Below are 18,259 nucleotides of genomic sequence, written 5' to 3'. Positions count from 1 at the left end.
TTCGCCAATTTATAACAATAACAAACACCCTCTTCCAACAACACAAGACTCTATACACGGACATCACCAGATGGTCAACACTGAAATCAGATTGATTATATTCTTTGCAGCCAAAGACGGAGAAGCTCTATACAGTCAGCAAAAACAAGACCGGGAGCTAACTGTGGTTCAGACCATGAACTCCTTATTGCCAAATTCAGACTCAAATTGAAGAAAGTAGGGAAAACCACTAGACCATTCAGGAATGACCTGAATCAAATCCCTTATGGTTATACAGCGGAAGTGAGAAATAGATTTAAAGGCCTAGATCTGATAGATAGAGTGCCTGATGAACTATGGAATGAGGTTCATGACATTGTACAGGAGACAGGGATCAAGACCATTCCCACAGAAAAGAAATGCAAAAAAGCAAACTGGCTGTCTGGGGAGGCCTTACAAATAGCTGTGCAAAGAAGAGAAGAGAAAAGCAAAGGAGAAAAGGAAAGATATAAACATCTGAATGCAGAGTTCCAAAGAATAGCAAGAAGAGATAAGAAAGCCTTCTTCAGTGATCAATGCAAAGAAATAGAGGAAAACAACAGAATGGGAGAGACTAGGGATCTCTTCAAGAAAATCAGAGATACCAAAGGAACATTTCATGCAAAGATGGGCTCAATAAAAGACAGAAATGGTATGGACCTAACAGAAGCAGAAGATATTAAGAAGAGATGGCAAGAATACACAGAAGAACTGTACGAAAAAGATCTTCATGACCCAGATAATCACAATGGTGTGATCACTCACCTAGAGCCAGACATCCTGGAATGTGAAGTCAAGTGGGCCTTAGAAAGCATCACTACGAACAAAGCTAGTGGAGGTGATGGAATTCCAGTTGAGCTATTCCAAATCCTGAAAGATGATGCTGTGAAAGTGCTGCACTCAATATGCCAGCAAATTTGGAAAACTCAGCAGTAGCCACAGGACTGGAAAAGGTCAGTTTTCAATCCAATCCCAAGGAAAGGCAACTCCAAAGAATGCTCAAACTACTGTACAATTGCACTCATCTCACAAGCTAGTAAAGTAATGCTCAAAATTCTCCAAGCCAGGTTTCAGCAATATGTGAACCGTGAACTTCCTGATGTTCAAGCTGGTTTTAGAAAAGGCAGAGGAACCAGAGATCAAATTGCCAACATCCACTGGATCAAAGAAAAAGCAATATCAGATCAGATCAGATCAGTCGCTCAGTCGTGTCTGACTCTTTGTGACCCCATGAATTGCAGCATGCCATGCCTCCCTGTCCATCACCAACTCCCGGAGTTCACTGAGACTCACGTCCATCGAGTCAGCGATGCCATCCAGCCATCTCATTCTCTGTCATCCCCTTCTCCTTCTGCCCCCAATCCCTTCCAGCATCAGGGTCTTTTCCAATGAGTCAACTCTTCGCATGAGGTGGCCAAAGTACTGGAGTTTCAGCTTTAGCATCATTCCTTCCAGAGAAATCCCAGGGCTGATCTCCTTCAGAATGGACTGGTTGTATCTCCTTGCTTTGGCATAGTCAATAAAACAAAAATAGATATTTTTCTGGAACTCTCTTGCTTTTTCTATGATCCAGCGGATGTTGGCAATTTGATCTCTGGTTCCTCTGCCTTTTCTAAAACCAGCTTGAACATCAGGAAGTTCACGGTTCACATATTGCTGAAACCTGGCTTGGAGAATTTTGAGCATTACTTTACTAGCTTGTGAGATGAGAGCAATTGTGCAGTAGTTTGAACATTCTTTAGAATTGCCTTTAATTGGGATTGGAATGAAAATGACCTTTTCCAGTCCTGTGGCCACTGCTGAGTTTTCCAAATTTGCTGGCATATTGAGTGCAGCACTTTCACAGCATCATCTTTCAGGATTTGGAATAGCTCAACTGGAATTATATTACCTCCACTAGCTTTGTTCGTAGTGATGCTTTCTAAGGCCCACTTGACTTCATATTCCAGGATGTCTGGCTCTAGGTCAGTGATCACAGCATCATGATTATCTGGGTCATGAAGATCTTTTTTGTACAGTTCTTCTGTGTATTCTTGCCATCTCTTCTTAATATCTTCTGCTTCTGTTAGGTCCATACCATTTCTGTCCTTTATCGAGCCCATATTTGCATGAAATGTTCTTTTGGTATCTCTGATTTTCTTGAAGAGATCCCTAGTCTCTCCCATTCTGTTGTTTTCCTCTATTTCTTTGCATTGATCGCTGAAGAAGGCTTTCTTATCTCTTCTTGCTATTCTTTGGAACTCTGCATTCAGATGTTTATATCTTTCCTTTTCTCCTTTGCTTTTCTCTTCTCTTCTTTGCACAGCTATTTGTAAGGCCTCCCCAGACAGCCAGTTTGCTTTTTTGCATTTCTTTTCTGTGGGAATGGTCTTGATCCCTGTCTCCTGTACAATGTCATGAACCTCATTCCATAGTTCATCAGGCACTCTATCTATCAGATCTAGGCCCTTAAATCTATTTCTCACTTCCACTGTATAATCATAAGGGATTTAAGTTCCAGAAAAACATCTATTTCTGCTTTATTGACTATGCCAAAGCCTTTGACTGTGTGGATCACAATAAACTGTGGAAAATTCTGAAAGAGATGGGAATACCAGATCACTTGATCTGCCTCTTAAGAACTTTGTATGCAGGTCAGGAAGCAACAGTTAGAACTGGACACGGAACAACAGACTGGTTCCAAATAGGAAAAGGAGTTCGTCAAGGCTGTATACTGTCACCCTGTTTATTTAAATTATATGCAGAGTACATCATGAGAAACGCTGGACTGGAAGAAACACAAACTGGAATCAAGATTGCCAGGAGAAATATCAATATCCTCAGATATGCAGATGACACCACCCTTATGGCAGAAAGTGAAGAGGAACTAAAAAGCCTCTTGATGAAAGTGAAAGTGGAGAGTGAAAAAGTTGGCTTAAAGCTCAACATTCAGAAAACAAAGATCATGGCATCCGGTCCCACCACTTCATGGGAAATAGATGGGGAAACAGTGGAAACAGTGTCAGACTTTATTTTTCTGGGCTCTAAAATCACCGCAGATGGTGACTGCAGCCATGAAATTAAAAGACGCTTACTCCTTGGAAGGAAAGTTATGACCAGCCTAGATAGCATATTCAAAAGCAGAGACATTACTTTGCTGACAAAGGTTCGTCTAGTCAAGGCTATGGTTTTTCCTGTTGTCATGTATGGATGTGAGAGTTGGACTGTGAAGAAGGCTGAGCACCAAAGAATTGATGCTTTTGAACTGTGGTGTTGGAGAAGACTCTTGAGAGTCCCTTGGACTGCAAGGAGGTCCAACCAGTCCTTTCTGAAGGAGATCAGCCCTGGGATTTCTTTGGAAGGAATGATGCTAAAGCTGAAACTCCAGTACTTTGGCCACCTCATGCGAAGAGTTGACTCATTGGAAAAGACTCTGATGCTGGGAGGGATTGGGGGCAGGAGCAGAAGGGGACGACAGAGGATGAGATGGCTGGATGGCATCGCTGACTCGATGGACGTGAGTCTCAGTGAACTCCGGGAGTTGGTGATGAACAGAGAGGCCTGGCGTGCTGCGATTCATGGGGTCGTTAAGAGTCAGACACGACTGAGCAACTGATCTGATCTGATCTCCAATGTATAGACTACATAATATCAATTCTTCATAAACTCCTTCAGAAAATAGAGGAGAAAACACTTTCCAGTTTATTCTTTGTACCAAAAGTCAATCAAAAATATCCGGGAAAAAAAAAAAAAAAAGCATGGATTAACCTCATAAACACAGATACAAAAATTGCTTAAAAATATATTAGCAGTCAAATCCAGAAGTATATTATAAAGCTAATATATAATGACCAAATATCATTTATCCTAGGGATGTAAGGTTAGTTTAACATCTAATAGTATTATAATCACGGAGAAGGCAATGGCACCCCACTCCAGTACTCTTGCCTATAAAATCCCATGGGTGGAGGAGCCTGGTAGGCTGTAGTCCGTGGGGTCACTAAGAGTCGGTCATGCCTGAGCGACTTCACTTTCACTTTTCACTTTTCACTTTCATGCATTGGAGAAGTAAATGGCAACCCACTCCAGTGTTCTTGCCTGGAGAATCCCAGGGATGGGGAAGCCTGGTGGGCTTCCTTCTATGGGGTCGCACAGAGTCGGACACGACTGAAGTGACTTAGCAGCAGTATTATAATCAATGTGATATATCATATTAATAGAAGAAAGCATTGCATAAGCATTTTGATAGACTCAGCATTAGCATTTGACAAAATCTCATCCATTCATGATTAAAAGAAAAGAAAAAGGCCCTCAATGAATAATGAATAGAAGGCAACATTTAAAGAAGCCCATAGCCAGCATTATATTCAATGGTGAGAGACCACATATTTTCTTTCTAATATTGAGCTTATGGCAAGAGTGTATGTTCTTACCACATATTAACCATTGCACTTGAGGATTTATTTAGTGCAACCAAGTAAAAATAAAATTAGGGTTCAGGATGGGGAACACATATACACCCGTGGCGGATGCATGTTGATGTATGGCAAAACCAATACAATATTGTAAATTAAAAAAGAAATAAATAAATAAAAAATAAAGAACATACAAAAAAATTTTTTTAATTTAAAAGTATTCAGATTGAAAATAAAAAAAATTTATCAAAAAATGTCAAGACCCTGTAGGTTGGAAACCCTAAAATATCCACAAAGAAAGTTATAGGTATAATCAGGGGAGTACATCAAGAACAAAATTAAAAATGGCTATTGTATATCTAATATACTAGAAAAAAAAACAGAAAAAAAAGAACTGACAAAAAATTCAAGTCACAATAGAGTCAAAGATAGTAAAATATTTAGGAATAAATTTATCAAAATAAAGGTAGGAATTATAAACAGAAATTGACAAATCATTTCTCAGAGAAATAAAAGGGATTCCTGATAGAAAGGACTGCTGGTAGAAATATAAAGCTGTAAAGTCACTTTAGAAAATAGGTTGGAACTTTCTTTAAACACTGACATGTGAAGTAAGATTCTCTCAGTTGTGACTCTTTGTGACCCCCATGGTCTATACAGTCCATGGAATTCTCCAGGCCAGAATACTAGAGTGGGTAGCCTTTCCCTTCACCAGGGGATCTTCCCAACCCAGGCATCGAACCCAGGTCTCCCGCATTGCAGGTGGATTCTTTACCATCTGAGCCACAAAGGAAGCTCAAGAATTAAACACTGAATGTGAATTTATAAGCCAACAATTCCACTACTAGATGTCTACCTAAGAGAATGAAAGGAACATCCACAGAAAACCTGTATGCATATGTTCATGGAGGTATTATGCATATGGCCCCAAATTGGGAACAATTCAAATGTCTATCTTTTGATGAATAGATTAACAGTAGCCTATCCATACTATAAAATTATATAATAAAAACAGGAAACAAAACAGTGATATGTGCTTAAACAACATGAATGAACCTCCAACATTTATGCTTTATTGATAAGACTAACAGCACTTACTGTTTTTGTTTTAGTCTCTAAGTTGTGTCCAACTCTTTTGCAACATGATGGACTATAGCCCTTCAGGCTCCTCTGTTCATGGAATTTTCCAGGCAAGAGTCCTGGAGTGGGTTGTTATTTCCTTCTCCAGGGGATCTTTCTGACCCAGGGATTGAACGGGCATCTCCTGCATTGGTGGCAGTTTCTTTACCACTGAGCATCCGGGGAAGATCAATACCACTCCTTGAAATTGTGAATCACTCAGTCATGTCTAACTCTTTGTGACCCTATGATCTGTAGTCTGCCAGGGTCCTCTGTCCATAGGATTTTCCAGGCAAGAATCCTGGAGTGGGTTGCCATGCTCTTCTCCATGGGGTGGGAACCTTCCTGATGCAGGGATAGAACCCAGGTTTCCTGCATTGCAGGCAGATTCATTACCATCTGGACCACCAGGGATTCCCCTCTTACTTGGAGCCTATTTAGCTGCAGAAAGCAAAAAGTTTCAGAGACTTTGGGCTTCTGACACATAAGAGCTTCCCAGAGATTCCAGCTCTCAGCTGTCAAGTCTTCTAAACTTCCTGGGGGCATATATTAAGACATACCCTTTTAGAATTCATTAAGGGCTTCCCTGGTAGCTCAGATGGGTAAAGACTTTATCTGCCTGCAAATCAGGAGACCTGCGTTTGATCCCTGAGTTAGGAAGACCCCCTGGAGAAGGAAATGGCAACCCATTCCAATATTAATGCCTGAAGAATTCCATGGACAGAGAAGCCTGACAGGCCACAGTTCATGGGGTGGCAAACAGGCGGACACTTCTAGGAGACTTTCACGTTTTAGAATTCCTGACCCCAAAATGTTCTATCATGATCTATTATGCAGCCATAGGTGACCAATTCCAATGATAAGAAATATCAAAAGGCATATTAAAAGGAAATAAGCTTTTCAACTAGGGTTACTAGGCCTAGGGTTACTAGGCCACTGCAGGGCACAGTGGCCATGGTGTTGGAAACGGTATTCATTTCCAGAAGTCTTGTAGGAGCTTTCCTCCAGAGTGTTGTTTTTGGGTGGGGGGAGCTCCCACTTGGTCCCAGGTCAGCAGACACATCAAGCAAGGCTTCTGCTTCCATGGAGTTGGATGCAGTTATCAGTTTCCACACTCACCAGGCCTCCTGGAGTGGATTCACCATCCTTCAGAGCCATATGTCACTCTGTCCTGACTCACAGGGGCTCTAAGCCCACCAACTTTAGTCAGGCTGGGCGAGCCCCTGCTGGGATATGGAGCCTGGCCTGGGCGATTGGCCAGCAAGGCTAAGGAAGTTGGTGAGAGTTTCTGAAGGTCTCTTTCCCCATCATCTGCTGCGGGAGATCACAGCTACTCTCAGGACTCTCAGGTCAAGTCAGCGTCTGGCGTCACTTCAAAACCCAGACTTTGAGAGCAAGCAGGACAGTAGAGGCATCATATGTGACATCAGTATGGACAAGGTGTGGTCAAGCCAGAGGCCACGCAGATCATCGACTTCCTGTCCATCTATACACTCGCCTACTTCTTGGGGTGCGGGTGTCTATAGCAGGCAACCTGTCAGGTCTTCCCTCTGAATTTCATTATGCCTGTTCCCAGCGTCTGATACATTCCAGCTACATCACACCCCACATATTCTATGTGAACACAGAGGCTGAGAAGGAGCAACTCATCAGGAAATCCAAGGCCCAGATCAGCAGGACGGGATGCCAACAAAGCTTGTTTTGTTGGGGTATTGGTTAGTCACTATGTCTGACTCTTTGTGACCCCATGGACTGTAGCCCTCCAGGCTCCTCTGTCCATGGGATTTTCCAAGGCAAGAACACTGGAGTGGGTTGCCATTTCCTCCTCCAGGGGATCTTCCTGACCCAGGGATTGAACTCACATCTCAAGCTACTCACAAATTATTCATTAATTGTGTATATATTCAAATGTTCTAGAGGGTATGGTAAGCCATATATATCAAAGATGTATAAGATAAAGTCCTGGCTACTAAGAAGTTCACATCTGAGAGGATCCCTATGCAAATAGGTGAAATACAATATAGTTCATAATGCCAATAAAGTAACATTGACAATGCAAAAATATTTTCAATGTAAAAATACTATTTTTGAATTCCAATTTTGATAGGTGAAGTTAAAACTTTTCTGTACATATCTCAAATATCATTTTATTCAAATTTTGACCTTTAGGTGACAAGCTTATTATGTAGTTTTAATTTCCAGAGAAAAATCAGATGCTAATTAAGGAAACAAAAGCCTGACACAGTTGTGTATGTGATTCTGATAGAGCAGTTTTACTGGTTTAAACTACTCCTAAGTTAGCTTGATTACAGTAGGGTACTCATAAGCAGTTGAAAACTTACAATAAAATATAAATTATCACAACAAATTTGGATTCTATATTATTTACACATCATACAATTGTGAGAAAATTGGTATTATTTCTAAACTAAATGCATGAGTATATTGGCATTAATAATTATTATCATCGTGTATACAACACATTGGAGGCTTTATGAAATGGTTGAATATTTATAAGTAATTTATTAAATTATGTATTATTTGTCTGTATTACACATACTACAGAAATGTTGTCAATACTGGTATAAATCAAAGTTACCTTTCTTTGAGAATACAAAATATTGATAGTTTCATATGCTGCTTAGGGAAAAAGGAAAATGTTAAATGGTAGATAAACTACCTAGACTCATAAATGTAAAGTAAGGCTCTCATGGAGAGTAAAAGAAAGGCAATTAGAGGAAAAAAGCTATAGCTTCAAGCCAGAACTGAAACCAATGGTTTTATTCAGCCTTCAAACGTCAACTAGGCTCTCTGAGTAAGTACATGTCTTCATAGCAGTACATGTCTTCATAGCAACATTAAGCTGCTTTATTTCCCAAATCCATGTTAATATTTAAAACACTAGAGAATTTGGCATTTGGTTTCAACATCAGTATCCATCCAGTGACCTGGGTATTATTTTTAAGGTGGAGATTTCTTGGCAATAATCCCAGAAATTCTGATTCAGTATGTCTTGAACGGGGTCCAGGAACACTCTAACAGTTGACTCTGATGCAGGTGAGAGTTGAGAAGTTGAAGAACTGTTGTAGAAATGAAAGGGCCAACCTGCACATTTACTCTCAATAAACGTACACATGACGTCAACACTCACAACAAAAGACTAACCAAATTAGAAAGAAATGTCTCCTGCTCAAACACTGCAGAGAATCCAGTCACCCCTGTTGCTTGATTCTTGTGACATAAACCTCAGTTGATACACTATAACCCATACAGTGCTGATTTATAGAAAATGCAGGGAACTTGGGGAATTTGGAGAAGTGAAATATGCCTCTCTGGATATATGCTGAGCTAGAAACATAGTTTTGATGGAAACAACAGAAAATAGTATGGACTCAAAACACACCTAAAAACTTCTCAGTTTCTCTATGTGCATTTAAGGCTCTGTTTGACAAGGCCTCTGACTTTCTTTTCTTTCTTTTTCTAAAAAATGGAGATATTAATAATTGACATATGGTGGTGGTAGTTTAGTTACTAAGTCACGTCTCTGTGACCCAATGGACTGTAGCCTGCCAGGCTCCTTTTTCCATGGAATTCTCCAGCAAGAATACTGGAAAGGATTGCCCTTTCCTTCTCTGGGGGATCTTCCTGACCCAGCGATTAAACCCACATCTCCAGCTTGGCAGGAAGATTCTTTGAGCCACCTGGGAAGCCCATAAATGGCATATAACATTATATTAATTTAGTTGTACAACACAATGATCTGATATTTGTATTGATTTTGAAATGGTTGCTTAAAGCAAAAGCACAGGTGTGCATAATGATGAATGTGATCAAAACATACAGACTTCCAGTTATAAATAAATCAGTCCTAGGGATGGAATGCACAGCATGGTGACTGCAGCTGACAATAGAATACTCTATATGATAAAGTCTTTCAGAGAGGAGAGCTCAGGCTTCCTTTCTGAATGTATTTTCTTTACCCTCCTGTCCACACTCTGGACACCCACTGTACTACCCTACTTGTAATTTTTTATCCAAACATGAGATTTGATACCATTCTGTCTTTGCTAAAGATGTTTTCTCCACCTAGAACTCCCTCCTCTCCACCTTTTTCATATCTTCTCCATCTTTTAAAGACTTAGCTCAAATGATAATTCCTATGATGTGACATACTATGCTTATGCTTTTAAGTTTTTTATTTTAAAAAAATAAAACATTATTTTTAATAATACAAATAATTAAATAATTATTTTTTCTTACAGCACTTTGTATTTTGCTTGTATTCTTAATGAATTCAACCAGATCATTGTCTTTCTCACAAAATTTTCAGGCCTAGTGATTAAGTAATGGGGTTCCCAAGTGGCACTAATGGTAAAGAACCCATCTGCCAACGCAGAAAACTTAGAGATGTGAGCTCAATCCCTGGGTCAGGAAGATCCCCTGGAGGAGGAAATGGCAACCCACTCCAGTATTCTTGCCTGGATAATCACATGGACAGAGGAACCTGGTAGACTAAAGTCCATAGGTGTGGCAAAGAGTCGGACACAATTGAAGTGACTTAGCAGCAGTGATTAATACAGCCTCTAAACTCTCTTCACTTTTAGAGACACTTGTCTTTGTGTGTGTGTGCTTAGTCACTCAGTCATGTCTGACTCTGCAACCCCATGGACCGTAGCCCGCCAGGCTCCTCTGTCCATGGGGATTCTCCAAGACAGAATACTGCAGTGGGTTGCCATGTCCTTCTCCAGGGGATCTTCCCAACCAAGGGATCAAATTCAGGTCTCCCGCATTGCAGGTGGATTCTTTACCAACTGAGCCACAAGACTTGTTTAGTTGCTGATAAAACACGTATGGTAGGCAACCTTCTAAAATGGGTCCCAAGGATCCCCAGTTCTTGGTACCCACATAAGTTGTGTGTGTGCTAAGTGACTTCAGTCATGTCCGACTCTGTGTGACCCTATGGACTGTCGCCTGTCAGACTCCTCAGTCCATGGGATTCTCCAGGCAAGAATACTGGAATGGGCTGCCATGCCCTCCTCCAAAGAATCTCTAAAACCCAGGGATCAAACCCACATCTTTTAGGTCTCCTAGATTAGCAAGCGAGTTCTTTGCTGCTAGCACCACCAGGGAGGCCCACCCATATAAGTTACCTCCATGTAATTTTCTGTCCTTAAGTGTGGTCTGGATCTAATGATTTGCTTCTATTTAGTATGCATGTGTTAGTCATTCAGTCGTGTCCAACTCTTTGTGACCCCATGTACACAGGGTCCTCTGTCCATGGGATTCTCCAGGCAAGAATACTGGAGTAGGTAGCATTCCCTTCTCCCTTGGATCTTCCCGACCCAGGGATCAAGCCCTAGCTTCCTGCTTTGCTGAGGCAAAAGTGATAGCACTGATAAGAAATGGCATGGCATCACTTTTGCAGGGGAGTAGAACTCTATTTGAAGAAGACAAAATCATGGAGTCATCTGACTCCTCCACCTCCTCCTTCTTCCTCTCTCTTGTCTCTGCTGATGCCTGGGCTGAAGCATCAGCAGGAGCTTCAGAGTCACGCCCTGGAGGCAGATGTGCTGGCCAGCTCGTTAATACCCTGGACAGTGACTGATATCTTCAGTGTTGCTTTCCTTTTGGCTCACTGGTGACCTTGTTGAGCCAGGTCATCATCTACCTCATTGGTCCTTGCTCTGTCCAGGATCTTCTTTATATCTTTGGCACTGGAAAAGGCACCGCCATTAAAGGCAGTGAGCAGGTAGGAGGTGGCATAGTATAGGTAGACAGGATTTTCTAAATATAGGGAAATTATCACAATGAAATCGTTAGGGACTGCTGTAGGGTTTTTCTGAGTGTAATCTAGTGATGAATACTTATTGGATAGAGATCGAAATCTACCCGCTTACAACATGGCCACACACACACCATTGCATATATATTTCCCTAGTCTCATATTTTGAGACTTTGTAGATCAGGCAGGGAAGTATCTGCCTGCAATGTGAGTGTCCCAGGTTCAATCCCTGGATGGGGAAGATCCCCTAGAGAAGGGAATGACTGCCCATTCTAGTATTCTCACCTGAAGAATGCCATGGACAGAGGAGCCTGGTGGATTACAGTCCATGGGATCGCAGAATCAGACATGATTGAAGGACTAACAATTTCACATTCACATATTATTTTTAAAATGCAAATTAACTATAGAACTCTAATAGGTAAGTAATCTAATGAGCTTAAATATAGATGGATAGATAGATAATAGATAGATGCTGAGATATAACACTAATTTCAATTCAATTATTTGTACAATGGAAATGTACATATAATTACTACGTTGTTTTTCAGTTGCTAAGTCATGTCCAACTCTACGACCATATGGACTGCAGACCACCAGGCTCCTCTGTTCATTTATTTTTTCAGGCAAAAATACTGGAGTGGGTTGCCATTTCCTCCTCCAGGGGATCTTCCTGGTCCAGGAGTCAAACCTGTATCTTATTATGTTTCCTGCATTGGCAAGTGGATTCTTTACCATCAGTGCCACCAGGGAAGCCCTGGCTCCAGTTTTGTTTTGGTTAGTCATTCACTATGTGATAAATGGAATATATCTTAGCTTACAGTTTCTTCACTCTTGCAATGTGGATAGCAATAAATTGAGTAAGTATATATAAAGTTACTATAATACTTTGGTTTACTAGCTTAAAACATTTCTTACAATTTTTATAGAGAAATTAGGTACTTTTTCTCATTTGGCCTGAGAACACTATTCCATGTCTATTTGGCACACGGACAGAAGGAAACCCTTTAAAATTTTTTATCAAAAAAGTTTCTTTTGTTTAAATTTTTTATTTCTTAATGACCTGTTTGGTCAGTATAAATCTTTTGCAACTTTCCCCTGAAGGCTGTCTGGGAATACATTCAAGTCCATTGAATTCAGCGTAAGTTGCATAGTTCTAACTAAATTAATTTGGAGGATCAACTTCTAACTATTCCCAAACTCTCCTTAGGAACAGACTTCAATCTTAGTTTTAACCCACAATGAATAATGCTTTGAATGTAAATAATGTTCTATAGAAGTTTATAAAAAATTAGATGAAATTTTGTTGAGCCTATTACAGATAATAATCTCAGGTTGATTTTTCTCTACTGAAGATGACATTATTTGCATTATGTTGAAGTAAGAGACATTAATGCAAAGTAGTTCTAATGCTAAATAACCTTAAAAATTAATTACCTTACAGATTAATCCCAGCTTATAATGGTGCACTTACATACAACATATTCCCAAAGTATAGCACTTAGTAAGTCTACCACTGATTTCCGATCTGTTCCACAATGAATGGGAACAATGCATCACCATCTGGATAACTAACACAATCAAGAAAAGAAGAATCGTCTCTGGTATCATCCATTTATTTTATAATTTTGTAAATTTTCTAAGGCTTTAATGTAGTTATTTATAATTATCTTTGTATAGTAATATATGTGATAGTCAATACTTCCCCCCCCCAAAAAAACACAAAAAATTAGAAACATTTGCTGTTGAAAGTTTCTGATAATTTGAATGAAGTGAATTTTGAGACTTCCACTTTTTTTTTTCAATTTGCAAGATTAGTATCATAAAAACAGCAAAGCAGTAATGCATTAAAGAATTATTAGGGGTCTAATAAAATTATTTGGACCGCCAACTGTTGTAACACTGATTAATGATTGCTTTTTAATTAATTGGAAGTTGTTCAATCAGTGTACCATTTCATTTCATCTGAGAGTTTTTATAGAAGGGTCAAGGCCAAAGCATATGCTAGTACAATCTGCAATAAGGTACATTTACACAATGTTTTTCCACTTGGCAGGGCAAATGTGGGCTATTTATTTCATAGTCATTCACCATGACAATAATTTCCTGCTCAGGCTGGCTAGTTTGAGCAGAGAAAGCAACCTTATATATTAAAATTTAAATAAAGTTGACTTTTAAACTCTGTGAGTGCAAATAAAACTCACAATAACCTATTCTTATTGCAGAATCATTAATTACCACATGGTATGTGCTTAGCCTCTTTCTTTTCCATGGAGATGTAAGGTGCATAGCTTTTGTCTCACCAGACTTCTTTGAAGATGCTAAATTCCTCATAGTAGTCTTTGAATAGACAGACAGTGGAGTGGATAGAAGTAGATAATTTAGAAATATTAGCCAGCTGCCCTCTTATAAGGTGTGCATATGCATGGGTTGTGAGTGTAAGTCCCAGTTCGGCATGTGTCCCGGTGAGTGCCAACATAACTGATGAGACTCCATACTGTGGGGTTTCCTAAGTTGCATTTAGGTAAAAACTACATAGGATGTGATTGCAGCCATAAAATTAAAAGATGCTTGCTCCTTGGAAGAAAAGCTGTGACCAACCTAGACAGCACATTAAAAAGCAGAGACGTTACTTTGCAAACAAAGGTCCATCTAGTCAAGACTATGGTTTTTTCCAGTAGTCATGTATGGATGTGAGAGTTGGATCATAAAGAAAGCTGGGCACCAAAGAACTGATGCTTTTGAACTGTGATATTGGAGAAGACTCTTAAGATTCCCCTGGACTGCAAGATCAAACCAGTCAATCCTAAAGAAGATCGGTCTTGAATATTCATTGGAAGAACTGATGCTGAACCTGAAACTCCAAAACTTTGGTCACCTGATGCAAAGAGCTTACTCCTTAGAAAGACCTTGATGCTGTGAAAGATTGAAGGTAGAAGGAGAAGGTGACAACAGAGAATGATATGGTTGCATGGCATCATAAACTCAATGGGCATGAGTTTGAGCAAGCTCTGGGACTTGGCGATGGACAGGAAAGCATGGAGTGCTGCAGTCCATGGGGTTGCAAAGAGCTGGACATGACTGAGCTGAACTAACCTGACATAGAAGGTAGAGATTGGAGTGGAGTCAGTGTGTGCTCTAATTAAACTGATAATTAACAAAATATGGCCTGAAAATAGCACAATATTGTTAATCAACTATGCTCCAACATAAAATAATTTTTTAAAAAATCTGGTTTTCTAAGTTTGAAAAATGACAAATTTAGGAACAATGATGCTTGCATTGTAAAGTGCATACTCCTCTTATATTCTCCAAATGGTCAAAGCCCAGGCTCTGACCTGCTACTACAGGTGCCCTCACACCACAATGATGGTTTTTGGTGGCTTTCGTACCCCATGGGGAGAAGGAGAACTTTTAGAGCTACAGTACAGTTGAGTGAAGAACTAGAGGCAGACTTTCATCTTGAGTTAGGGTACTGGATCTAATATCTGCCTTTAAGAAAAAATACACATTTTCCATGTGTATTAACAGAAAGGTTAGGTGACACAGAATAGTTTTAATGAAAACTATTTTATTATAGACATTATGTCTTAAATAATAGAAATTATTTGAATAGGCTACTTCTGGTCAGTTATCACCTAATACATCCAAATCATCAGAGTGAATATAATGTAGTTCATAGAGGTCTTCTACCCCATAACTTAGATATCTCATTTTCACTCTATTTGTCAAAGATCTAAGAAAACTAAAGTTTATTTCCTAACTATTTTATGGTTAAACTGCCATCAGTATTATGGATAAAGGAAATAATTCAGAGTTAAAATAATTGAAAGTGTGAAAAAGATGATGAATAACATATGTAACAATAATAGGAGGTGATATGGGAAGGAAGAAAGATACCTAGCAGGAGAGTGAAAGTGAAGTCGCTCAGTCCTGTCTGACTTTTTGCGGCCCCATGGACTGTAGCCCACCTGGCTCCTCCATCCATAGAATTTTCCAGGCAAGAGTACTGGAATGGGTAGCCATTTCCTTCTCCAGGGGATCTTCCTGACCCAGGGACTAAACCCAGATCTCCTGCATTGCGGGCAGACGCTTTATTGTCTGAGCCACCAGGGAAGCGCCCATGTGGCTGGAAGTTCAGTTACTTCAGTTCAGTTGCTCAGTCGTGTCCGAATCTTTGCGACCGCATGAATGGGAGCACGCCAGGCCTCCCTGTCCATCACCAACTCCCAGAGTTCACTCAGACTCATGTCCATCGAGTCAGTGATGCCATCTAGCCATCTCATCCTCTATCATCCCCTTCTCCTCCTGCCCTCATTCCCTCCCAGCATCAGAGTCTTTTCCAATGAGTCAACTCTTTGCATGAGATGGCCAAAGAACTGGAGTTTCAGCTTTAGCATCATTCCTTCCAAAGAACACCCAGGGCTGATCTCCTTTAGAATGGACTGGTTGGATCTCCTTGCAATCCAAGGGATTCTCAGGAGTCTTCTCCAACACCACAGTTCAAAAGCATCAAATCTTCAGCACTCTGCTTTCTTCACAGTCCAACTCTCACATCCATACATGACCACTGGAAAAACCATAGCCTTGCCTAGATGGACCTTTGTTGGCAAAGTAATGTCTCTGCTTTTCAATATGCTATCTAGGTTGGTCATAACTTTCCTTCCAAGGAGTAAGCATATTTTAATTTCATGCTGCAGTCACCATCTGCAATGATTTTGGAGCCCCAAAAAATAAAGTCAGCCACTGTTTCCACTGTTTCCCCATCTATTTCCCATGAAGTGATGGGACCAGATGCCATGATCTTTGTTTTCTGAATGTTGAGCTTTAAGCCAACTTTTTCACTCTCCTCTTTCATTTTCATCAAGAGGCTTTTGAGTTCCTCTTCACTTTCTGCCATGAGGCTAGTGTCATCTGCATATCTGAGGTTATTGATATTTCTCCCGGCAAACTTGATTCCAGCTTGTGTTTCTGCTAAATATGCAGTGTAACAGTATACAGCCTTGATGTACTCCTTTTCCTATTTGGAACCAGTCTGTTCTTCCATGTCCAGTTCTAACTGTTGCTTCCTGACCTGCATATAGGTTTCTCAAGAGGCAGGTCAGGTGGTCTGGTATTCCCATCTCTTTAAGAATTTTCCACAGTTTATTGTGATCCACACAATCAAAGGCTTTGGAATAGTCAATAAAGCAGAAGTAGGTGTTTTTCTGGAACTCTCTTGCTTTTTTGATGAACCAGCAGATGTTGGTAATTTGATCTCTGGTTCCTCTGCCTTTTCTAAAAGCATCTTGAACATCTGAAGTTCACAGTTCACTTATTGCTGAAGCTTGGCTTGGATAATTTTGAGCATTACTTTACTAGCGTATGAAATGAGTGCGACTTCACTTTCACTTTTCACTTTGCACTGGAGAAGGAAATGGCAACCCACTCCAGTGCTCTTGCCTGGAGAATCCCAGGGACGGCGGAGCCTGGTGGGCTGCTGTCTATGGGGTCGCACAGAGTTGGACGTGACTGAAGTGACATAGCAGCAGCAGCAGAGATGAATGCAATTGTGCGGTAGTTTGAGCATTCTTTGGCATTGCCTTTCTTTGGGATTGGAATGAAAACTCAGTCCTGTGGCCACTGCTGAGCTTTCCAAATTTGCTGGCATATTGAGTGCAGCACTTTCACAGCATCATCTTTCAGGATTTGGAATAGTTCAACTGGAATTCCATCACCTCCTCTAGTTTTGTTCATAATGATGCTTTCTAAGGACCACTTGACTTCACATTCCAGGATGTATGGCTCTGGGTGAATGATCACACCATCGTGATTATCTTGGTCATGAAGATCTTTTTTGTACAGTTCTTCTGTGTATTCTTGCCATCTCTTCTTAATATCTTCTGCTTCTGTTAGGTCCATACCATTTCTGTCCTTTATCGAGCCCATCTTTGCATGAAATGTTCCTTTGGTATCTCTGATTTTCTTGAAGAGATCCCTAGTCTTTCCCATTCTGTTGTTTTCCTCTATTTCTTTGCATTGATCGCTAAGGTAGGCTTTCTTATATCTTCTTGCTATTCTTTAGAACTGCCTTATGATCCAGCAATCCCACTGCTGGGCATACACACTGAGGAAACCAGAAGGGAAAGAGACACGTGTACCCCAATGTTCATTGCAGCACTGTTTATAATAGCCAGGACATGGAAGCAACCTAGATATCCATCAGCAGATGAATGGATAAGAAAGCTGTGGTACATATACACAATGGAGTATTACTCAGCCATTAAAAAGAATACATTTGAATCAGTTCTAATGAGGTGGGTGAAACTGGAGCCTATTATACATAGTGAAGTAAGCCAGAAGGAAAAACACCAATACAGTATACTAACGCATATATATGGAATTTAGAAAGATGGTAACGATAACCCTGTATACGAGACAGCAAAAGAGACACTGATCTATAGAACAGGCTTATGGACTCTGTGGGAGAGGGAGAGGGTGGGAAGATTTGGGAGAATGGCATTGAAACATGTGAAATGTCATGTATGAAACGAGATGCCAGTCCAGGTTCAATGCACGATGCTGGATGCTTGGGGCTGGTGCACTGGGACGACCCAGAGGGATGGTATGGGGAGGGAGGAGGGAGGAGGGTTCAGGATGGGGAACACATGAGAAATAAAGGAATAAAAAATTAAAAAAAAAAAAAAAGAACTGTGCATTCAGATGCTTATATCTTTCCTTTCCTCCTTTGCTTTTCGCTTCTCTTCTTTTCACAGCTATTTGTAAGGCCTGCCCAGACAGCCATTTTGCTTTTTTGCATTTCTTTTCCTTGGGCATGGTCTTGATCCCTGTCTCCTGTACAATGTCACGAACCTCAGTCCATAGTTCATCAGGCATTCTATCTATCAGATCTAGGCCCTTAAATCTATTTCTCACTTCCACTGTATAATCATAAGGAATTTGATAT

The 18,259-nt window shown here is 40.4% G+C and overlaps 1 protein-coding gene across 1 annotated transcript in view; it reads right to left on the bottom strand.

Moving 5' to 3' along the window:
* CDH12 (cadherin 12) overlaps window positions 1–18,259 on the bottom strand; it is a 375,294-nt gene that overhangs the window by 15,906 nt on the left and 341,129 nt on the right. The gene's annotated exons all lie outside the window — the stretch shown is intronic.

This window comes from Bos taurus, chromosome 20, assembly GCF_002263795.3.
Source record: "Bos taurus isolate L1 Dominette 01449 registration number 42190680 breed Hereford chromosome 20, ARS-UCD2.0, whole genome shotgun sequence".
Classification (NCBI taxonomy): domain Eukaryota; kingdom Metazoa; phylum Chordata; class Mammalia; order Artiodactyla; family Bovidae; genus Bos; species Bos taurus.
The sequence above is the reverse complement of the archived record's forward strand: the minus strand, read 5'-3'. Positions and strand labels throughout refer to the sequence as shown.